Source organism: Mustela putorius, unplaced genomic scaffold, assembly GCF_011764305.1.
Source record: "Mustela putorius furo isolate JIRA1106 unplaced genomic scaffold, ASM1176430v1.1 tig00000224_pilon_pilon_pilon, whole genome shotgun sequence".
Classification (NCBI taxonomy): Eukaryota; Metazoa; Chordata; class Mammalia; order Carnivora; family Mustelidae; genus Mustela; species Mustela putorius.
Window position 1 is genome coordinate 15,571,353 of NW_025421321.1, and position 23,916 is coordinate 15,595,268.

At 46.0% G+C, this 23,916-nt stretch overlaps 2 long non-coding RNA genes and 1 other non-coding gene across 4 annotated transcripts in view; 1 reads left to right on the forward strand and 2 right to left on the reverse strand.

Annotated features, from left to right (window-relative positions):
• The window catches only part of LOC106005827, a 132,207-nt gene extending 109,358 nt beyond the window's left edge, over positions 1 to 22,849 (reverse strand). Inside the window, exon 1 of one of the 2 annotated variants that reach the window (XR_001179480.2) lies at positions 21,797 to 21,928. This is a non-coding gene — a long non-coding RNA (uncharacterized LOC106005827). Of the gene's footprint in view, positions 1 to 21,796 lie in introns of both variants that reach the window. The other variant, XR_006606009.1, reaches the window with a different exon arrangement.
• On the reverse strand, positions 21,850 to 21,942 carry TRNAI-UAU. Its single transcript is given in 2 exon segments — positions 21,850 to 21,885; positions 21,905 to 21,942. It is a non-coding gene; the product is annotated as a tRNA-Ile (tRNA).
• On the forward strand, positions 22,227 to 23,024 carry LOC101692897. Its single transcript, XR_199441.3, has 2 exons — positions 22,227 to 22,312; positions 22,847 to 23,024. It is a non-coding gene; the product is annotated as an uncharacterized LOC101692897 (long non-coding RNA).
• Positions 23,025 to 23,916: the final 892 nt, after the last annotated feature.

Here is a 23,916-nt window from a genome sequence, read left to right on the forward strand (position 1 = left end):
GTCCTGCTCAGCGGGCAGCCTGCTTCTCTCTCTGCCTGTCACTCCCCCTGCTTGTGCTCTCTCCCCCCCACTTCTGTGTCAAATAAAAAATAAATAAATAAATAAATAAAAAGGACTCTTCATTTTGAACAGTCTCTGCCCCTTTCAATCTAAGCTGAAAAAAATTTTTTTAAATATGTGGGTGTCTTATATACCAAATTAAAGCCTACTCCATGAGAGAAAAGGCCCCTCTCACCTGAAGCCACCTGTGAGGTTGCAGTGAGATTCTCAGTCTCCAGAGAGGACCTAAGAGGTACACACTTACATTCTTAGAAGTCCTGGTATGTACACAAAGGGCCTAAAGACAGGCCCTTAAATATGAGGCCTTCACAAAGGGTCTTACAGCCATACCCTTGACTCTACCACACTGTACTGGCTGCACCTGGATTTTCTTTGCCCTGAGGCCAGTCATTGATTTTTGAGCTTTTTTGCTGGTTGGAATATAGACCTGGCCTCCTTAGATTTACTAATTTTGCTCCAAAACTTCTTTCGTTCATTTTGACCTTTTCCTATTTTATCTATTTTTCCAGCCTCCAATAACAATCTCCTTACTGTGTTTCAAAACTTCCATAACACTCTCCCCAAGGTTCATCAGCTTCTGCTCCCCATTTGCTTTCTGTCCCAAAGCAAATGCCACAGGTTTTAAGTTTTTGTTATAACACTTCCTTCCCACACTGCGGTAGTTGGTCTTCAAAGAAGGCCCCAGTGAACAAACCTCCTGGTATTTATGTGGTCTATGGACCCTGTGTGGTCCCCTCCACACTGAAGCGGGGCTGTGACTCATGCTAATACATGGGACACAGTAAATATATGTTGCCTAAGTTTTAGACATAGACTTGAGCTTCCCCTTCCACTTTTTTTGGAATACTTGCTTCTGGGAATCCTGCTACCATCTGGGACATCTAGCTACCCTAGTAGAGAGATCACGTGGACAGAGAAGGACCCAAGTATTATATGAAAAGAAGGAAAGGACAAGCTGTCCCAGCACCCAAATGGAGCCCTTAATGACTCCTGCCCCATCTACCAGCCAGCCACAACCACATGAGAATATCCAAGCAAAGCAGCAGAGGAGATACTCAGCTCTGCCTGGCCAACCCACAGCCCATGAGAGATAATAAAATCATCTTTAATATTGCTTAAACCACCAAGCTTTGGAGTGTTTTGTTACATGGCAATAGCTAGCTAAAACAACTTTGAATACAATCACACTTTGTTTTTAATCCTATAGGTCATTACTGTTCCCTAGAACACAAACTAGGAGTTCTCTCTTATAAAAGCATAATGACTGGGCACCTGGGTGGTTCCGTGGGTTAAGCTGCTGTCTTCTGCTCAGGTCGTGATCCCAGGATCCTGGGATGGAGCCCCGCATCAGGCTCTCTGCTCGGGCAGGGAGCCTGCTTCCCTCTCTCTCTGCCTGCCTCTCTGCCTACTTGTGCTCTATGTCTGTCAAATAAATAAATAAAATCTTAAAAAAATAAATAAATAAAAACATGATGACTGATTCTGCTGAAATTAAGACAAGAAAATAAATTTCACAGAATAAATACATGTTAATTTGTTAATTATGAATGTCTTTATTGTATTATTCACCCAAACATCACTAGCCCATCCACAGAACCCCTAATGTAGTCAACAATAATTCAATTTAGTTGTCTTCAATATTTTGCAAACTTTCAGTCATATAAAAGTCATAACTATATATGTAGTTTCAATTTTATCATTTGAATTTAAACTCGTCAAGGTTGAGGGATAGAACATACTCTAATGAAAACAGTTTGTTAGCTTGACTTACAACTTTTAAATATTTAGACATATGATCTGTGGACCTATACTTACACCCCTCCCCCCAGGAGTGGATATCACTAGAACCAATATAACAGGTATCTGATCAAGAGGGAGTGATCAGAGGTACTGCTATAGCCAGAAGGGAACTTGGATTCTTAACTCGGCCAGAAGGAACACCTGAGCAACCACCCCAGAAAAGACCAGAAATGAGCATGGTGCAGGCGTAAGGTGGGGTGGGGTGAAGTGCGGTGCCGGGAAACCCACCTGCCCCATCTCCAGAGCCAATCACTGCTCCATTGGCCAAACTTAAATGGCCTGGCCTGACCTAGGACCAGGTGTGGGAACACCACAGAGCTAAACCCATCCCCAGAGTTGTCCCGAAACCTGACTTGTTCTGGAGTTCCTCCCATCCTTCCGAGGCCCCCAGATCCAGGCCCAGGGCCTAGTGCTAGGCCAGGAGAGATCTATAGTCAAACTGAGTCAGAGTTTTCTACTAACGAGTATCTGAGATTCATGCTTTCTACATCCAATCATTTTTACAGTGGTAATTATGCTTCCTTTTTATCCCATAGTTTCCTTCCAAGAATTATATCTGAAAAACCTTCATTTTTTCTTTGCAAAACTAAGGTGGGAAAGATCTGTGCACACATTTTCTCTCAAAGTGTCAAGTGGGAAGAAGAGACTAGGGGACAGAGAGGTTGAGTTGAGGATGTGGTGGGAGTTGTGGGTCTCCTTGAAGACCAGGAGAGCCAGAGGTGTGTGGCTAGGATCACACCTATGTCTCAATTCTTCAGGCCTGCGCTGGAAACAATCTGCTCCCCAGACCACACATGTCTGGGGCCTGGGTGCAGCTCACACAAACTTCCCTTGTGTGCCCATACACCTTGACACAAAGGATGGCCCCTGACACTGTCTTAGCGGGAGAAGCTAGGGAAGGTGGTCTGAGAACTGAGCACTTTCTCCAAGAGAAACAAACCACCAACGAACAGGACAAGCTAAACCATCGAGTCCTGGTAAAAATCAAGTTGACTCTTTCATTGGTTTTCTCACTAATCATCAGGTAGGGGTTGGGAGAAAGGCCAAATTCATTAGAGATGAATAAATAAATTATTTCTTTTCCCCCCAGATGAACTGAAGTGTGAGTTAAATTTTCAACCCTGTGACACACACAAAAATAGAGGAGCCGCCCAGCTCTGCCATTGGCCTTTCCAGCTGAAAACAATGACCCAGGCAGATGACAAGCCCTGGACCCTGGATCCTAAGTTGCCTCGTGTGGAACGGGTCATGGCAGAGCAGGACAAGGTCGCCCTTCCACCCAAGTGCACCCATCAGCCTTCTGGGCTCATGCACACCAGCTCCCCTCCTCCTGGCTTATCTGTGCTTTTTTTTGAGGGAAAGAAGTTTCTAATTCTCTTTCCAGGTCCTTCCTGTCCGTGGCATTTGGGCTTCCACGTCGGGGCCACTGTCTCAGAGGTTGCTCAGATTCCTCATTCCCCCGGGGAGGTGGGGGGAGGTGGGGCTTTGGGGTGTGAATTTAGTGAGGTCCAAGGGTGCCGGGTGTTGGGGTGGGTGTTGGGGCAGACAGGGGAGAAGGGATCCACACATGGGGAGGGCAATGCTGCCACCTGCTGGAGCCCAAGAGAGAGACAGTCCAGCTGTGCAGCCAGGTTCCCTGGGCCTTGTGGAACCAGCTCTTGAATCTTGCAGTCAAATGATTTGCTTCCTTTTTCCAGAACAGCATCCCACCTAGTCCTCCATTTAGCCATTTGGTTTACAGGTTGGAACAAGATCGCCATCCCATTTTACAGATGAGGGAACTGATGCCCAAGAGAGAGCCAAATGCCATCTGAAGTCACATGACCAGGATGGCATTTGATCTCTGGCCTCCCAACCAAGAGCTGTGTCCCCTTCTCAGTGCTCAGACTAGGATGCCCCAGGAAACAAGAGGGGCCCCGGTATGAACAAGGTTGAGGAGGCTATCTCCAACCTCCAGGGAGAAGGTAGGAGGGAGGGAGGGGGCATGTACCGCTTCCTGCTAGGACCAACATATCAGGCAGTAATGGCAACCCTGCAGTTGCCCTGGGGCCTGACATATGCCCACAGTGCTTCTGTTTCCGAAGGATTCACACACACATTACCGCACAGATCATTTCGGCTGCTTTGGCTCTGTTTTCTGAAATGCCACAAGAGCAGGGAGGGCAGGGCAGGGCAACCCTGAGCAACGCCTGTCCTGATTCACAGGGCTCCTCCATCCCCCAGACTGCCCAACCCACTCCCCTGCCTAGGCCCTACGTTGGTCCCTGTTCAGGGTTCTCAGGCTATGGCCTCCTTGTTTCCTGAGTCTCCAGGGCCCAGATTGCAGCTCTGCCCTGCATCCTGGTGGGCAGGACTCCTCAAGTCACAAGCTGTCCTCCAGAATTGCCCACATTCAGCTCCCTGTGCCCAGAGACAGCTGACAAGAGCACTTAGAAAGTGCCCAGAGTCTGCCCCATCCAAAGTCCCCATGGAAGGTCAGCTCCAGGCTCCTCCTCTTCTTCAGGAGGAAGGTCCACTTTCAGAGGCCGCCCAGTTGCAGCCTGCTCGTCCCACCATGAAAAACTGCCACATGGGGAGATGACGGTGGGTTCAGACCCAGGGCTGGAGTCTGAGGCCAACGGGCCTCCAAAGGTCCCACCCTCAGGCAGCCACGCCAAACCTCCTCTCTGCCTCATAATTGCATCACTAAGAGAAGCAGCTCTGAGGGGGTCGGAGAGCAAACCATGAAGCCAAGAACAGTAAAGACTGTCTAACTCCTCTCAGGATGGGCATGGACTTTTCCACGCACAGAATCAATTAGACAGGGAAAGACATGGCCTAACAAAAAGTTGAAACTTCTGTAGGTCAGAAAGATCTCGAAATCAAAGGCAAACAGAGCTGGGGGAAGAACTTTTGTGACAATAAGGTTAACACCTAACCACATTTTTTCTCCTTGCTTTTCATGTCCTTGCTGCTTTTCTGTTGGGAAGATCAGGCTGTTTCTTTCTATGTTATAAAGGAAAAGGTTGGGCTCCTGGGTGGCTCAGTGGGTTAAAGCCTCTGCCTTTGGCTCAGGTCATGATTCCAGGTCTTGGAATCGAGCCCTGCATTGGGCTCTCTGCTCAGCAGGGAACCTGCTTCCTCCTCTCTCTGCCTGTCTCTGCCTACTTGTGATCTTTGTCTGTCAAATAAATAAATAAAATCTTTAAAAAAAAAAAAAAGGAAAAGGTTACTTCTTTTGAACCCTCTGAATTTTGAATCTATGAGTATATTACCTACCGAAATAAAAGGAAGGGGGAATGCACTATAAATATAAATGAAACAAAATATTTTAATTGATTCCATGTGAAGAGCTGACGAATGAAAATTTAATATAAAAAAAAAAAATTCCCGAGGGGAATTTCTGTCACAGTGTTCAGCCCAGAGACCAGAGAAAGGCAAAATTGTAAAACTAACTACATTTGTATCTAGCAGCTCCCACTCTCTGCTTCCATCTCACTGCCAAGCACCCCTTGCTCCTAAAGCCATCCTGCACACTCTCCCCCTCACCACAGTGGTGCTCTGCTCATGCCCTTGGGTGAGCTTTGCTCAGCTCCCCCATGCCAAGGTGCTGAGGACACATCCGTGGCCTCACCGAGCAGACACCATGTCACATGCCAACATCAGCACACAGGCCAAGCCCACTGTTAGGCAGTCCACACACAGCAAGTCACCACCTGGAGCGATCACAGGCTTTGAAAGAAAGTGAAAAGTTTATTGTGGTAACATTTTTTTATGAGGATCTAGAAAGCCTGAGTCCCCTCATATACAAAATAGGTAATGAGCATCCTCGAAGGGCCAGCATCTTCGAAGCCATTTTCCCCAATAGTAAGGGCTCCTGGAGGACAGATGGGGTCTGTTGCTATGGCTGCCCCCACTGAGGATGTCCTGCGGTCAGCAGAGGGCAGATAGGCAGATGACTGGCCGAGAAGGCCCCCAGCTTGGGGACACCCAGGTCATCTCTGCCTCCCAGCCCTACCAGCTGAGGGCTTCCCTTGGTCAAAACAGTTCGTAGGACAGAAAAGGTGCCTCTTCTCTGCCCAAGCCCCACCTCCGACTCCCACCATGGGGGAGCGAGTCCACTTGTCCTGATGTGTTTTGTGCACACCGGGAGATGATTCAGGCTGGTGTTATAAACCCATTAGTTCCAGTAACAGCAGTCTGTACCCCTCCTCTGACAGCTGTCCTCATCGGTCACCCTCACTGCCAAGATTCTCCATTGGCCCAAGCCTCCTCCTCTCCTGATCGACCTCCTGACCTTTTCTCCCCTCTCTTCTTGGCCTGCTGGAGTCCGGACAAGGCAGAAAGCTACAAACAGACCCCAGGTCTCCTGCAGGCTGCAAGATTAAATAAGGCTCAGTGGCTGGTCCCATGGCTGGCCCCACACCAGCCATATGCCTGAGAGAGCCTTCTAAGGCAGAGCCACAGTGCCACCTCGTGGTAGACAGCCACACATGCAGCCCGGCCTCAAAGAACCTTCCTCCATAGGTGTCTTCTATTTCACTCCAGTTCTTGGGGTATTCCCTAGGTCCCAGAAGAGCCCCATCCCTGAAAATTAAGGGACAACTGCCAAGCTGAGGTCCCAGACACACCTCTGACATGCACGCCCCCATACACAAAGCAAAACAGCTAGAAAGGGCCTGGGTTTATGTGTCAGAAAGACCAGGTGCTCCCGTGTCCTGTTTGGCAGATGTCTGAGCTCAGGCATCAGACTGATGCACTGTAAGTGCATACCCTCATGAGCCTTACATACCCTCACGAGCCTCATTATCCAGCCTCTAAAATGGGAGTGGGGAAAAAGGCTGCCAAGGAATGTATTAGCTAATAAAGGCCCTAGAGCTGCAGCTGGCCCTCTGCAAGGGTTCGAGAATCCTTTCCCTTCTGTCCGGGCTTGGCACCTAGAGAACACAGACTTACTCAAAGGCAGGGTTGAGGGGACAGCCTCAACCAAAGCCTAGGATAGGAAATGATTCCCCCTCAGCATCTTCAAAAAACCATTCCGAGCTACTTCGTCTTACGCTCTTTGCCTCTCTCTGAGCACCTTGTTTAGGGTGACCAAGCCGCCTGGTCATTGCCAGAGGCTAGGGGTTTTCAGAGTGAGGGACAGTCAGCATTAAAGGTGGGGATGTCCTCGTTCAACCTGGATGAGTCAGTAGCCGCCTCCTTACCTTTCTTCACAGTCCAGTTGGCTAGGCCCAGGGACCTGCATTGTTTTTTTTAAAGATTTTATTTGTTTATTTTACAGAGATCATTAACAGACAGAGAGGTATGGGGCGCCTGGGTGGCTCAGTGGGTTAAGCCACTGCCTTCGGCTCAGGTCATGATCTCAGGGTCCTGGGATCGAGTCCCACATCGGGCTCTCTGCTCAGCAGGGAGCCTGCTTCCCTCTCTCTCTCTGCCTGCCTCTCCATCTACTTGCGATTTCTCTCTGTCAAATAAATACATAAAATCTTTAAAAAATAAAAAATAGACAGAGAGGTAGGCAGAGAGAGCAGGGTCCCTGCCGAGCAGAGGGCCCGATACGGGGCTTGATCCCAGGACCCTGAGATCATGACCTGAGCCGAAGGCAGAGGCCTAACCCACTGAGCCACCCAGGCGCCCCAGGGATCTGCATTTTAACACTCCTCATGGTGATGCTGTCCACACCAGGGGCCACCCCAGCTCTCTCTGTTTTCACATCGGCTTCCAGCGGGAACACTACTCGCCAGCTAGACAGGAAGTCACCTGAGGCACGACAGACACACAGTGACAAGACCTTGGAAAAACTCCAAAGAACTTCCTAGAAACCAGGCTCTGGACCTGGATCTGCAAATCACACGAGCAGAACCCATTCCTACTCAGCTTCACGGGCTGCACCTGTTTGTTGTTCCTCTGTGATCCTTCCATTCATTCACTAAGGATTTGTTGAGCACCTGTTGGCCTGCTTAGTGGTGGGAAAGAAGCATCAGCCACTTGCACAAGCACAATAATTTTAGATAGTAATTAGCAGTAGTAAATACTATATATAGTAAATAGTACTATACAATATTCAAAGCCATCTCTGAGAAGATGATATCTGACTGAGCCCTGAAGGATAAGGAGCTAGCCACCCCTAGATATCTGGACAAAGATATTCCAGGAGAAGGAAGAGCCCTGAAGCAGAAACAAGGAACAGAAAGACTACAGTGACTGGCGAGTAGCAAGCAGGCACAGAGAGACAGGAGCTGAGGACTGGTGGGGAAGGGTTGTGCAGGGGCCAGTTCAGGCATGTGGGTCCTTCTGGACCACTGCAGGTCTTTGCATTTTATTCTGCATGCAATGGAAAACTGTCAGTGATTTTAAGAAAACGGTGGTCAGTGGAGTGTGCGACTCTTGATCTTGGGGTTGTGAGTTCAAGACCCATGTTGGGTGTAAAGATTACTTAAAAAATAAAAATCTTGGGACGCCTGGGTGGCTCAGTTGGTTAAGCAGCTGCCTTCGGCTCAGGTCATGATCCCAGCGTCCTGGGATCGAGTCCCACATCGGGCTCCTTGCTCGGCAGGGAGCCTGCTTCTCCCTCTGCCTCTGCCTGCCATTCTGTCTGCCTGCGCTCGATCTCTCCCTCTCTCTCTGATAAATAAATAAAATCTTAAAAAAATAATAATAAAAAATAAAAATCTTTAAGATTTTATTTTTCTTTAAAAATAAAATAAAAGCTCACTTGAGCTTCTGTGTAAAGAAGGGACTGGAGAGGGACAAAAAGTGGAAGTAGGGAGGGCCTTTGGCTCAGGTCATGATCTTAGAGTCCCTCCCTGCTCAGTGGGGAATTTGCTTCTCCCTCTGTCTTCTTCACCTCTCTCTCTCTCTAACAAATAAATAAAATCTAAAAAAAAAAAAAAAAAAAAAAAGTGGAAATAGGGAGTCAGTTAAGAGACTACTGCAATAGTCCAAGCAGGAGATGGCAGGAAGTGCAGATGGACAGAAGTGCTGGAGGGAGATACAGGACCTGCTGGTGAATTATATATAGGGGAGCAAACGGGAACAAGGAAGACTGCCTCCTAAGTGTTTCACTTAAAACCCAGGTGAATGGATGAAAGAGGCATTTTGTGGGATAAGAAAGACTAGGGGAGGAGCAGGTTTGGGAGGGAAAAACTCCTGTGCTGTGCTTTGAATGAGTCATCTTAGCGGAGGAAACCAGTGTGCTGATGGCTGGGCTTTGTACAAAGACACGGGAAACATCTATTAACTCTACCCCAGGCCAGATTTATAGTGTGAAAGATTACAGTAATTTTTAATTCAGCTAGAAATAGATGCTGCCTTTCCCTTCTGAAAGGAACTCTCATTAAGAAATTTGAAGAAGGGCACCTGGGTGGCTCAGTGGGTTAAGCCGCTGTCTTCGGATCAGGTCATGATCTCAGGGTCCTGGGATTGAGTCCCGCATCGGGCTCTCTGCTCGGCAGGGAGCCTGCTTCCCTCTCTCTCTCTCTCTGGCTGCCTCTCCATCTACTTGTGATTTCTCTCTGTCAAATTAATAAATAAAATCTTTAAAAAAAGAGAGAGAAATTTGAAGAGTTGGCCATCAATGTAAAATGATGTTTTGTACAATAACAACGGCATCAGTCAAAACCCCTTTTGGTTACAAGTGACAGAAACCCAAGTCTGACAGACTAATGCAAAAGGACACTTTTCAGGACACCAGTGTGGCTCAGTTGGTTAAGCACAGGACTCTTGGTTTCTGCTCTGGGTATGATCTCAGGGTCATGGAACAGAACCCCACATCCAGCTCCCCGCTCTGCAGTGAAGTCTGCTTGGGATTCTCTCTCTCCTTCTTCCTCTGCCCCTCCCTCACTCACTCCTGCTCTCCCTTTCAAATAAATAAATAAAACTAAAAATAATAATGATAATAAAAAAATAAATAAATAAAAGAATACTCTTTGAAAGGGGAGGCACTTTTCTGGCACACACAATCAAACCACAGAAGGAGAACTTGTGAAGCTAATCTTAAGAATCAGAGACACAGACAAACCATAAAAGACTCTTAATCTGGGGCACCTGGGTGGCTCAGTGGGTTAAAGCCTCTGCCTTCAGCTCAGGTCATGGTCCCATGGTCCTGGGATGAGCCCCGAGTCGGGCTCTCTGCGCGGCGCAGAGCCTGCTTCCTCCTCTCTCTCTGCCTGCCTCTCTGCCTACTTGTGATCTCTGTCAAATAAATAAATAAAATCTTAAAAAAAAAAAAAAAAGACTTTTAATCTCACAAAACAAATTGAGGGTTGCTGGGGGAGGAGGGTCAGGAGAGGGTGGTGGGGTTATGAACATTGGAGAGGGTATGTGCTATGGTGAGTGCTGTGAAGTGTGTAAACCAGATGATTCACAGACCTGTACCCCTGGGGATAAAAATACATTATATGTTTATTAAAAAATAAAAACTAAAGCAAAAAAAAAAAAAAATCAGAGACACAAACACTTCCAGACCTCTTTATCTCCTCTCCAGGTAGGTAGCCTTCATTCTCCCAGGCCAGATCCTCAGCTAGAAAGATGCCTACTAAAAAGAGACCTGCCGGGGACAGCAAGAAGCTCTAGACGTATACTTTTGTATGTTTCTAAACAAAAAGAGGAAAGGACTCTTCCCACATAATGCAAGAGAGAAGGGTGCCAGGTGTCTCAGTCGGTTAAGTATCTGCCTTCACCTCAAGTCGTGATGTCAGGATCCCGTGATCCAGTCCCATGGGCTTCCTGCTAGCAGGGACCATGCTTCTCCCTCTGCCCCTCCTCACTGTTTGAGTACGTTCAGGTGCTGGCTCCCTCTAAAAAAAAAAAAAACCCTCTGGAGATAGAAACTCTGATTGGGTCATTTGGGGTCACATGTCATCTCTGAACCAACCAGCGTGCAGTTGTGCTTGTGCTCAGCCTGTGCCCGGAGACGCAGTATCTTTGAAACCAAGTAATAAAGAACAGGATTTATTGGACAATGTCGCTTTTCTGAAAACAGAACTCAGAATCTTACAGCCACAGAATCTTCTAGCCAAAACAGATCTTGGAAGCCTCAGCCCTGTCCCGACCAACACAACTTTCAAGCTCCTGCTGCGGGGCCCTTAGTCTTTCACCAGGCAACCCACCCCATTTCTCAATGGCGCTGATCCTTTCAAAAATAAAAGTTCTTCCTTGTCATCACCCTTGGGCTGTAACTCTGGAACTTCCTGTTCTTTCCTCTAGGTCAGTCATGAGTACGTCTACTCCTTTCACAGATATTTGAAAGCAGCACATACATCCCTCTCCAGCCCGCTCTTCTCCAGGATTCAGATTCCTTGGAGGTTCCCACATAGTCTTCCCAGATGGCTCATTGTGACGGGAGTAGGAGGGTCATCTAATCCCCCCAGATCCCTGAGCCCAGGATTGGTTGAACCAAGGACATGATGGGGAAATGCAGGGGACAAACGTAGGGAGGAAACACTTAAAGAGAATCCAGTTTCACCATTTAGGTTAGGAAGAAGAAAATAGATGAGATAAAAATAAATTCAGAAGACAACATTAAAAGAAGGCTCGGAGGAAAATAAAAGAACCACAGAGGGAAAGGTGGTATCACAGTTTTAAAGGGAAAGCACATCCTCATCAACAAAAGGGTGCGTAAAGGAATGAAATGGTTATGACAGAACAAAATTTTAAAACATTAAGAATAATTAGGGAATATTCAGGTAATAAAATAAGGATCAGTTAAATAAAAATATTTTTAAGTGACTTTAAACATTATAAGGTTAGAAGGTGAAGCTGAAGGCAACAGGACAGAGTCAAGCACCGGAAGCACCAGGCAGGGCCAACTGGGGAGTCTCCTGGGCTTCTGCTGAGTCTGGGCTTGCCTCAGGTCACCCCTACAAGTGCCAGCCATGCCTTTTGTCAGCGCCCCCAGGAAATGCTCCCTCCTCGAAGCGCCACTGAGGAAAAACACTCAGGGGCCTCCCCTGGAACTGGAGAATAAGCACATGCCCCATCAGCTTCAGTCAACCCAGGCCCCTCAGCGCCTGCCTGCGGGAGGTGGATTCTAGAGGCCTTGCGCCCATGGACTGCCACCTCAGAAACCCTCTTCACAGGCAATTCCACACAGCTGCAAAATTTTCATGTATATAAAATACAGAAATATTAGATATTTCTAGATATCTAATATGTTATATATAACGGTATGCTATATAACATCATAAATTATATATCACCTTATCTCATATATAAATTATTATGTACATGATTGTATATACTTTAGAGATGCATATCTACCCCTTGGACCAGCAATCTCACTCCAGAATCTATCTCAAAGGTATACTGGCCAAAAATTCAGAGCAAGGTGAACAAATCTCTTCATTGCAGCACTATCTCTGCAACTGGAAGGCTAAAAACCATCCGAGTGTTCATCAGTAGAGGAGTGGTACACCCACGCAAGTTGAGGATGTGCTGTACTAAGCAAGGAGGAGGAGTGCTCTCTGCCACAGCAAAATGATCTTCAGAATATGCTGTTACTAAGGGTTCGCTGCCTGGCTAAGTCAGTGGAGCCCGTGACTCTCCAAGCGCAAGGTCTGGAGTTCAAGCCCCACGTTGGGTGTAGAGCCCACTTAAAATAAGAAAGAAAAACAACCTAACCTACTGTTAGTAGGTCAGTAAGGAATAGCACAGCTTTTGAATAAGAAGGAAAGGAAGGGTAACACAAGCATACGTGTGTATATGCTGACCTTTTTTTAAGAGAAACAATACAAGGATAACCAAAAAAGTAATTTTTAAATTACTACCTATAGAGAGGAGGAGGAAACAGGATTAAGGGACAAGCTGGATAAGCGGGACTTCTTTGAATAAACCTTGTTTTGTAGTTTTGACTTTGGAAGCAGGTAAATTTTTTTAGATAAATAAATGAAAAAGAAAAAGAAAAGGATCCCTGAAAATGTAACACAAACTGAATCAAAGGGCCCTCACCATTTATAAAGTTGGTAACACAGCCATAACGGAAAAATTACTTTGACTTTAAAACTCAATACTTTGAATACTGCATTTGGAATATAAATTGAGGACAAAAGGAATCAATCACAAAGGAATCTTAAACTGCAATTAATAATCTTATTGTTAGAATTTTTTTTTTTTTTTTTTTTTTTTGAGAGAGAGAGCACGCAATGAGGGGGGATGAGAAGGGCAGAGGATGAGGGAGAGAGCAAATCTTAAGCAGTCTTCATGCCCAGCGTGGAGCATGATTCGGGGCTTCATCTCATAACCCTGAGATCATGACCTGAGCCAAAATCAGGAGTTGGATATATAACTGACTGAGACACCCAGGGACCCCAATAATATTATTTTGAAACAAATTGTGTGTGTGTGTGTGTGTGTGTAGAAGGATAAATCAAATAAGTAAATTGAGTAATTATGTAACAGTTGTAAAGAACTAATCTTTTCAGAAAAGAAAAAAGATATCCAAATATAAAATTTAATGGCATAAATTTTATAATTTTAAATTTGAAATGGAAATATCACTATAAACTCAGACTTTATTTTTTTCTTTTTAAAAAGTATGCATTTCCTAGTTCTGTCTCCTGAAAAGACCTTGAAATAAGATAACCATAGAGGAGCCATCATCTGCTCTAGCACACAGAGCAGGTGATCTCCTAAATAACAATATTTCTCTGGTTCTTTTAGAACCAGGCTCATAGGAGAAATGGCATATTCCAGGATTGAAGAGAGAAAAATACAAAATGTTCTGGAATATCTCGTTATGGCTGGAACAAGAAGACTGTCATAGATCTAAGATTATGTCAGAAAGACCCACGAGCCAACTTGATGGCACTTTCTCTGGCCAAACACGAGACAGATCAAGCATCAACAGTGACAGCAGGGCTAATGAACCATGAGAACGTAACGGTCCTAAACACCGATGCAGCCAAAAATCAGAGCTACAAACTACACGAAGCAGGAAAAGGCAGAACTAAAAGGAGAAACTGAAAAATCCATGATTATATTTGGTTATTTTCATAACCTTCTCTCAAGAACAGAACAAGGAGAGAGAAAATCAAAGCTATTAAAGCTTTGAGCAACACTAGAAACCAACCTGATATCATCGACCTTGACAGAACACTCTGGCCGACAACAGCACAATACACACTCTCTTCACCTCCGTAAAAAAGCAAATGAAAAGCACGAAAACAACAGAGAAAGTGAAATGAAACTGAAATGAAATGAAACTGAAAACTGCATATTTGAAAAAGATAAATGAAAATGAAAAACCTCTTATCAGACTGATCAGAAAGAAAAAGAAAAAAAGACAGAAATTACCAGTATCGGGAATTTTAAAGACATCAGTACAGAGCCTAAAGACAAGAAGAGAATATTATGCATAACTTGATGCCAATCAATTGAACCAATTTAACAAAAAAGACAAATTTCTTGAAAAACACAAAATAGCAAGGGTCACTCAAGAACAGTTCACTTGAATAACCTCATATCTACTAAATAAATTGAATTTATAAGGTTTAAAAAAAAAAAAAAACTTCCCACAAAGAAAACTGCAGACCCACAGTACTTTACTAGTGACTTTTGCCAAATATTTAACAAAGTGATAATACAGGACTTACACTCTGAAAACTACAAAACATTGCTGAAATAAATTCAAGGCCTAGAGGCACCTGGGTGGCAGTCGATTAAGCATCCAATTCTTGGTTTCAAGTCAGATCATGATCTCTGGGTCACGAGACTGAGCCCCTTGTGGGGCTCCATACACAGCACAGGTCTACTTGAGTTTCTCTCTCCCTCTGCCCCTCCCCTCCTCAAATAAATGAATAAATAGAAAGAAAGAAAGGGGGGAGGGAGGAGAGAGAGAGAGCAAGAAAAAGAAAGGGAGGGAGGAGGGAGAGAGGGAGGAAAGCACCTGGGTGGCTCAGTGGGTTGGGCCAATGCCTTCTGCTCCGGTCGTGATCTCACCGTCCAGGGATGGAGCCCCACATCGGGCTCTCTGCTCAGCAGGGAGCCTGCTTTCCCCTCTCTCTCTGCCTGCCTCTCTGCCTACTTGTGATCTCTCTCTCTGTCAAATAAATAAATAAATCTTTAAAAAGAAAAAAGAAACAGGGAGGGAGGGAGAAATAGGAAGGAGGGAGGGAGAGAGGAAGGAAAGAAAGAATTAAAGGACTAAATAAGTGGAGAGATGTACTTTGTTTATGGAATCCAAAGACTCGATATTGTTAAGTGGACAATTTTCCTCAAGTTGATCAACAAATTCAATGGAATTCTTGTAGAAATCCCAGGACATTTTCATAGAAAATTTTCAAGCCGATCCTAAAGTTTATATGGAAAGGTAAAGGACCAAGAATGGCCTAAACAGTTTTGAAAAAGAACAAAACTGGAGGACTTACACTGTCTGGTTTCCAAACTTAGAGTAACCAACACGCTGTGTTATTGGCATAACATCACACTGACATATAGGTCAACAGAACAGAATGATAGTCCAGCAAAAGACCAACACATTGTTATGGTCAATTCACTTTTGACAAAGTGTCAAAGCAATTTAATCAGGAAAGGATAATATAATATAATATATATTATAATGTATTATGTCATAATACCATATACATATATTATATATTATATAAATATATCAATAAATGGTTTCAGAATTAAATGTCCATACACACACACACACACACACAAATTAGACCTCTACTTACATCATACACAAAAATTAACTCCTAAATGTAAGAGCTAAAACAGCATAAAATCTTGGTGATCTCAAGTTAGGCAAAAATTTCTCAGATATGACACCAAAACTACCATCCATAATAGAAAAAAAAATGGATAGATTGAATATCATAAAAATATTAAAAGTTTCCTCTTGAGGAGACTTCATTAAGAAAATAAAAACCCAGACAGGTGGCTGCTTCAGTCAGGGGAACATGTGACTCTTGATCTCAGGGTATAGAGTTCAAGCCCCATCTGGGGCAAGGAGTCTACTTTTTTTTTTTTTGACAGACAGAGATCACAAGTAGGCAGAGAGGCAGGCAGAGAGAGAGAGAGGAGGTAGCAGGCTCCCTGCAGAGCAGAGAGCCCGACATGGGGCTCGATCCCAGGACTCTGGGATCATGACCTAAGCCGAAGGCAGAGGCTTTAACCCACTGAGCCACCCAGGCACCCCAAGGAGTCTACTTCAAAAAAAAGAAGAAGAAGAAGAAGAAAACCCAAGCCACCAAAAAAAGGAGAAACTATTTACAAAGCATATATCCAATAAAGAAATTATATCTGCAACTCAAAAATGAAAAGACAGGGGTGCCTGGTTCCTTGGTTGATTAAGTGTCCAACTCCTGATTTCTGCTCAGGTCCTGATCTCAGGGTTGCAAGATGGAGCCCAGCGTCCTGCTGTGTGCTCAGCATGAAGTCTCACTGAGATTCTCTGAGATTCTCTGTCCCTCTACTTTTGCCCCTCCCCCACCTCAGCACACTCTCTCTCCTAAAAAGATAAATAAATAAAAATAATGAAGAGACAAACAACCCCCCCACACACACACACAAATGGCAAAAGATTTGAATGGACAATTCAACAAAGAAGATATATGAATGTTTAATAAGTACTCAAAAGGCTACTCAATACCATTACGTAATTCGCTATATGTAAATTATTGCTCAAAAAAAAAAAAACCCTGTAAAATAAAAAACTAATTGATCACCTTTGGGAATTGTGAGGATATCAACTCATTATTCTTAAAGATTAGTAGAAAAAGGAAAAGAATCAAACAGTATTATCCGGGCTTTTCTAAAGTGAATTGTGCTTTAGAGAACCAAATAGTCAATAGGAAAAAAAAATAAAGAGGGGCGCCTTGATGGCTCAGTTGTTAAGCGCTGCCTTCGATGAGGGTCATTATCCCAGGGTCCTGGGCTGGAGCCCTGGAGCACTGGGCTCCCTGCTCGGCGGGAAGCCTGCTTCTCCCTCACCCACTCCCCCTGCTTGTGTTGTTCTCTCTCTACCAAATAAATAAATAAAATCTTTTTAAAAAAGAAAATAAAAAGGTTTCTTTTTCTTAGAATCACAGTCATTAATGCGGAACGAATAAAAGAATTAGAAAATCACTATTGAGTAATCCTTAATAAAATAATAAATCTAGACAAAGAGCATCCCTGGTTGCTGAAACCATTAGGTTAGAGGCTGATGTGGAATTTAATAAAGGATGGATTAGGTTGACTATATTTGAAGTCACCAATAAAATTAATATCGTGAAATGTGGAACATTATGTACTTTCTCCTGTGATGCAATATCACATAGTACCACCTAGAACATAATTTTGCAAAAAAAATTGAATCAATATCATCAAGCTTCTAGAGTGTATTATCAGGAGGGATCAAAGAACTTGTTATGGGGTGTTTTGAGGGTACAGCTTGCCAAATTCTCTGGGAAATTATACAGATCAAAAAATAAATATCATAGAGGCGCCTGGGTGGCTCACTGGGTTAAAGCCTCTGCCTTCGGGTCAGGTCATGATCCCAGGGTCCTGGGATCGAGCCCCACATCGGTCTCTCTGCTCCGTGGGGAGCCTGCTTCCTCCTCTCTCTCTCTCTGCCTGCCTCTCTGCCTACTTGTGATTTCTCTCTCTGTGTCAAATAAACAAAATCTTTAAAATAAATAAATAAATAAATACCATAAAAGGGAGTGAGGAAAGAATGAATGGGTATACCTTAAGAGAAAATTAAAAGATATGTTGGTCAAATGCAATGGGTAGACTTTGTTTCCATCTAAATTCAAGCAAACCAACTGCAAAAATACTTTTCAGGGGTAAGTGTGGAATTTTGAACATGGTCTAGGAATGAGGTGAAGCAGGAGCATTATTATTACTAATCTTACAAGGTATAATAATGATACCGTGATTATGCTTTTTTTTTTTTTTAAGTGGTTAGCTGTTGGATATATATACTAAACCATACCTTGACTTTCCTTTAAAACAGTCCAGTGACCACGGTGTAGGGGTAGGGGAAAATGTGGAAATGCATAGACAAAACAGCACTGGCAAGTTTTAGAAGTAATAATGGATGGATAGACAGGGTTGGGGTAAATATACGATCTCCCCTACTTTGGGATATATCTTCTGCAATAAAGAACTGGGGTTTTGGGGCGCCTGGGTGGCTCAGTAGTTTGGGCTGCTGCCTTTGGCTCGGGTCATGATCTCAGGGTCCTGGGATCGAGCCCCGCATCGGGCTCTCTGCTCCGCAGGAAGCCTGCTTCCCTCTCTCTCTCTGCCTGCCTCTCTGCCTACTTGTGATCTCTGTCTGTCAAATAAATAAATAAAATCTTTAAAAAAAAAAAAAGAAAAAAAAAGAACTGGGGTTTTGTTCTGTTGAATTTTAAATAGGCTGTATCCATACAGATCCCAGCTGAGGTCTGACCTATGGAGAGTTTTCCCTCCCTGATTCACACGGAGACCACATGCTCAGTGTCTGCGGGGCGCACGGGAGAGAAATGAGTCAGGGGTTAAGAAAACAGCAAAGCGAACAGGTGGAAGGAGCAGCAGCTGGCATGTACCTCCGTGCTGTGGATTCATGGGGAGTGGGGGGACCCTAACGACCCAAAGATCCCATGTCCAGTCCAAAGGGAGCAGCTAATGTTGCCATGTGGGAATAAGGGCCCCAGATGGCCAGCTTCTCTTATTTTTCCATAGAAAGTTGAAATCTGGACAGTTCAGTAAGATCTCCCAAGATGTAGGCAAATTATTGCAAATGTTTCAAACACTTGGCCAATCAGTGCTAGAAAGCTAAACAAAACCTGTCAGGAGGCTAGATTTGTTCCACAGACTGCTGTTTTGTGATCTCTGACACCACACCATGTAATGCATTATACAGAGCTGAGATGCATTAGTAATTGTTGACATTTTTACCGGTTGGGTCACACGCTGGGACAAGTGAGGCTGCATACATCTGAAACAACCAGATCCTTTACATGCAAACAGCTGTCAAGCCAGGCATCCCCCCACACTGAACTCTGAACTGAACACAGGCACAAGATTATCTCTGTCGAATTGTATATTGTCAGTTGTCAGAATCATTTGTCTCTGGATTGTCTCTGCTTGTCCTCCAAATTCTATTGAACTTGCACTCCCGTCCAACTTTGTATGGTGCACAATAAGCCTGTCTTCATCCAGAGTAACTACAAAGCTAATGTCAGCCTGGGGTATGTCAGGGTTCTCTCTGCTACAGAACTCTAACTGTTCACCCATAACTTCACCCCTCCCTTCCAAGTTCATCTACCTTGTATTTACACATTTGCCTTCTTAAAGCCACCCTACGCCATACACAGGCCTAATCCACCTATCGTGGCCTCAATAATGCCACCTTCTCCTATCTGCATGGTACTGTTTGGTTTTTAGAGCATTCTCCCATAATATCGTGAGTTGATCCTTGTCACCTCTCACCATCTTGAAAAATCCAATCAGTGTCACATTAAAATGTGGGGCTACAAATCTTTAGTCTATTGTTTGTGTCTAACCCACTCCTAATTTCCCAACAGGGGATTTCTAGAGTAAATAGAAAAAGGACAACTCATTTCACTTCCTTCCCTCCCACCTCACCATTTAACCAGAAAAATAGGTCCCCAAACCACCAGCAATACCCAACAGGGACAAAAGCAATGTTTAAGACAAAGTTCTAGCCTTGAGAGTTGACAGGAAGTGGAACGGGTTGCCTTGTGAAAACACGTTTTGGTGCCACAAGTCTTCAAATAAGAGCTAGGGTTTTCTAGAAGGGTTTCCAACATGGATGTGAAGTTGTGCAGAATGATCCTACCTTCATTTATTTCTGTCCATGTGGGGAACCTGCTCTGTGCTCAGCTCGCAGAAGTTTCTGACCAGTTCTTGGAGTCAGTACCCTCGGACAGTCAGAAACATTCACTTGGCAAGTCTGATCATTTTATGCTTTGTGTATTTTAAAAACGTTTTTGGTGAATTTTCCTTTAAAAAGGGCAAATGTGGGGCGCCTGGGTGGCTCAGTGGGTTAAGCCGCTGCCTTCGGCTCAGGTCATGATCTCAGGGTCCTGGGATGGAGCCCCGCATCGGGGTCTCCGCTCAGCAGGGAGCCTGCTTCCTCCTCTCTCTCTGCCTGCCTCTCTGCCTGTTTGTCATCTCTCTGTTTCAAATAAATAAATAAAATCTTTGAAAAAAAAAAAAACGGCCAAATGTTTCACCTTGCTCAAAAATGAAGAATCCATACAATGGAATATTAATCAGCCATAAAAAGAAATCAGGTACTGATACAGGGTTGGACATGTGGAAATCTTGAAAGCATTAAGGAAAAGAACCAGTCACAAAAGACCATACATAAGTTGTATGATTCCATTCAGATGAGAGTCCCCAGTAGGGAAATATACAGAAGCAAAGTAGATTATATAGAGAAAGTAGATTAGTGGTTGCTTAGGGCTGGACTGGGGAGTTAGGTCAGTGATAGCTAGAGGATATGGGGTTTCTTGATGCGGTGCTGAAAATTTTCTAAAATTAAACTAGTGATGGTCACATACCTTGGTGATATACTAAATATATATACTATTATATATATATATATATATATATAAAATAAATATACTAAATCCCACTGAATTGTACACCTTAAAATGATATGTGAATTATTTCTTAAAATTGTTTTTTTAACTTGGGCAAACTTTACTATTATTTTTTACTATTTTAACTTTTTAACTTTACTATTTTAACTATTTAACTTTACTATTACTTTACTATTATTACTATTATTATTTTAATGGATAGACACTTGTCTCCAGGCCTGAGCTAGATTTCTCAGCATCCACTGAGTATGGGCCTGTGAGCAAAAGGCTCTAACTGAGGGAGGGCCTGGCCTCGGGTTAGGTGAGGAGGGAAGACTTCCACTTCGGTGGGTGGGCTTGAGGCTCTCCAACCTCAGTCTGGGTCTGGGGTTCCACTTTCTCTAATCCTTCCAGATCTTGCTTCTCAGCGCTCCAGGTAGATTTTCTATCCCAGGGTTTTACTACCATCCTGTCCAAAAAAAACCCAGCAGAAACCACTCTTCGTGGACAACGCGTTGGGGACGACTCTCGCCTGACTAAACTTGTTTCCTGCTCCGCCCACACCTCCTGGGGATGTGGGGCACCCATCCACCCCCATGGCAAAGCAGCCCCCACGCTTCAGAGAAGTGTTCCCGTGCTGGCTGCAAAAACCAGATTTCCTGCCCCCCTCAACCCCCACCCCTACTCCTCGCCCCGGGAGGACTTCTGAACCTGGCATTTGTGGCATGCGTGAAAGGACAGCCGCCACTCGGCATCACTAGAAAACGTCTGCTCCCGGGTCTACTGGCGACTGGCACCACCGCACACCGACCCCGGGGAGAGGAGGCGCAAGATGGGGAGAGGAAAACGCCCCGCGCACATTTCCCAAACTCTGTGCGTCGGCCCAGGGAGGCCAGTGTGCCTGGAGAGGGGAGAAGGGCCCGCGGTGTCAGGGTGTCCGCAGTTCGGACGGAGGGGAGCAGCTGCTCCACTTTCGCCCTGCGCTGAGCCCCTTGGCCGCAACTCCCCGGAGTGGTCGTCCGGCTGGCGACCCGCCACCTACAGAGCGCTGCGCCGCGCCACGCCCCACGCGGCTCTGGGCTAGGGGCCGTGGACGGGAAGCCAGACCTCGTCCCGGCTCCGGGAGCTGGGGCACACCGGGAAGGTTTTCGACGTCAAAGCCCAGGCGGCGCCCCTCCACCGGTGCGGCGCGCCGGGATCTCTCTTCTACCTAGCGGGTACCTGTGGCCGGGGACTGGATGCGGGTAAAGGAAAGGCCTGGGAAGAGAAGTAGCGGAAGCCTTATGAAGAGGTCCGGATTCGAGTGGCTGGGTGCAACAAGTAGCTTGCACAGCGGGTAAGAAGCTCCGGGGCGAGCTGCTTCCTGCCAGCGGCGGAGCGACAAGCGCAGGCAGGCAGTCAGCGACAGGAACTGAGAACGCTAAAGAGAGACTAACCGGTTCCTTTGGGTGAGGAGATAAAAGGGGGCCGCGGACGTCCAAAAGGGTCGTGCTCCAGGTGAGGCTCGAACTCACAACCTCGGCATTGCTCTGCATGTACTGCTGTATAAGTACCGCGCGCTAACCGATTGCGCCACTGGAGCTCCGCTTAGCCGGCCTCGCGATGGCTCTATCAGGGTTCACCCAGGCCCGGTGCGGGCTTCGGAGGAGCATGCGCACTGGCGGTTCCGGGTTCCGCGGGACTGGATCCCGGCCCCGCGTCGCCTGCCTCTGCCCCGCGACCCCCGGAAGACTGAGCGGGGCGTCCTGCGAGGGTCTCGCCCGGGGATGAAGGGCCGGTTGGCAGGGCCGTGATGGGCTGGTCGCTGGGGCGTTGAGAAGAGCGCAGCCCGCCTCCCCAAGCAGCGCGGGAGGAGGAGCTTCGGCCGCCGCGTTCGGCGTCCTTCGGGAGTTTCGTCTGGGGAGCCGGGAGCGCGAGGAGTCGGGCGGGCGGCGGACGGCAGGCGGGCCTCGGTGCGGTGGTGACGCGGGCCGAGGGGTGGGGCCGAGCGGTGGGGCAGAGCGGGCTGGCCTCGGCTCACCGGCCGCACTTAGCCGGCGGCCGCCCCCTGCCCGCGCCCCGCGTGACCAGGAGCGAGAGGCCCGGGCCTAGACTCCCAGCGCCGCTCTGGATGTCCGCGGAGCCGTCCAGTGGAGCAGCCAGGCGGCGCCCGGGGCCGGAGGCGGACCGAGGGTGGCCTCCCCCGGCCGGGCCTCCGGGACCGGACAGGGCGGGGACTTCAGCATCGGAGCCCGGAGGGCCCCTCGTCGGTCCTGAGCGCAGGCACAAGGCGTGGCCCCTAAGTCATGTCAAGCCGCGGGCCTTCGAGAAAGTGCCGGCTAAGCCCGCGTGTTTTGTTGGGCCACAACATGTTTGTTTGGCTTAATTTTAAAAAAACTAGTTCCTGGTATTTAAAATCAAGAGGTTTCATACAAATATCTGGATATCCATTTCTTTTTCTTTTTTTCTTTTTCTTCCTTTTCTTTTCTTTTTTTTTTTTAAACCAGGCAATGTCACACTCTACCTTGGGCCAAATTGTAACTGTCCGGTGCCCCAGGCACTTTTGTCTTCGTGGACCCCCTCCTCCATTAAAAAAAAGAAGAAGAAGAAGAAAAGAAAATTAATGGTATTTTATTCCTGCAAAATAAAGATATAATCCAGGCTGGATTTATTGGGACAACATGACTATCGTACTTACTTTTTCTTCTGATTATGAAGAATTTAAAATGTGAACATTCTGGGGGGCTCTAGGCACTGTGCCTACTGTACCCACTTGGTAACCACCCAGAACCTGCCTCTCCAGGGAAGGTTAGCTGCAGGCCACTCCACAAATTACCCACCACACTGAGTGTCTTCCTCCAGGTTGCCTCTCTCCATAGGCTCCTGGGCTTCCCTACGTCTGTTGGTCACCGTTTGGTTGACCAGAGCCAGGAGAGCGAACAACAGAACAGTATGATAATAGTTTGGGGGAACAACTATGAGCAAGTGATGGGAGGCAGAAAAAAATGTCCTGTATGTGGTCACTTTGATGGTGACTGCTCAAAGTAACAGATTGCGTTACGGTGACAGTATCAAGCAGCAGGATTGTATAAAGCCTTGAAATAAAAGCAGAATTGATTAGACTGATCAGGCAATGAGGAGACAGTAGCAGGAAGGCAGGGGGGCTCCCAAAGATGGTGTTTTTAGGAAGCTCAGTGCCCTGTGCCTACTGGGTTATCCACCCAGAAAAAGAGGTAAGTGAGAGTCTCCAGATAGTTTTGAACTGTAAGAGACATAAGCCCAGAGCAAGAACTCAGAAAAGGGGACGGTCAACACACCCCTGCAAGGTCCCATCAAGCACGCCAGGATTGGGGCTCCCTGGAGCATGCGTGGCCAAGTGCAGGGTACTTCGAGGGCAGCAGAGAATGAGACTTTAAAACAAATAAGTTGGAACAGGCTGCTAATGTCATCACATGGTTTCTCTGAGATGGTAATACTTTTTAAAATTTTTATGTTTATTTTTAAAGGTTTGATTTTTCTTTAAGATCTTATTTTTGAGTAATCTCTACACCCAGTGTGAGGCTTGAACTCAAAGCAT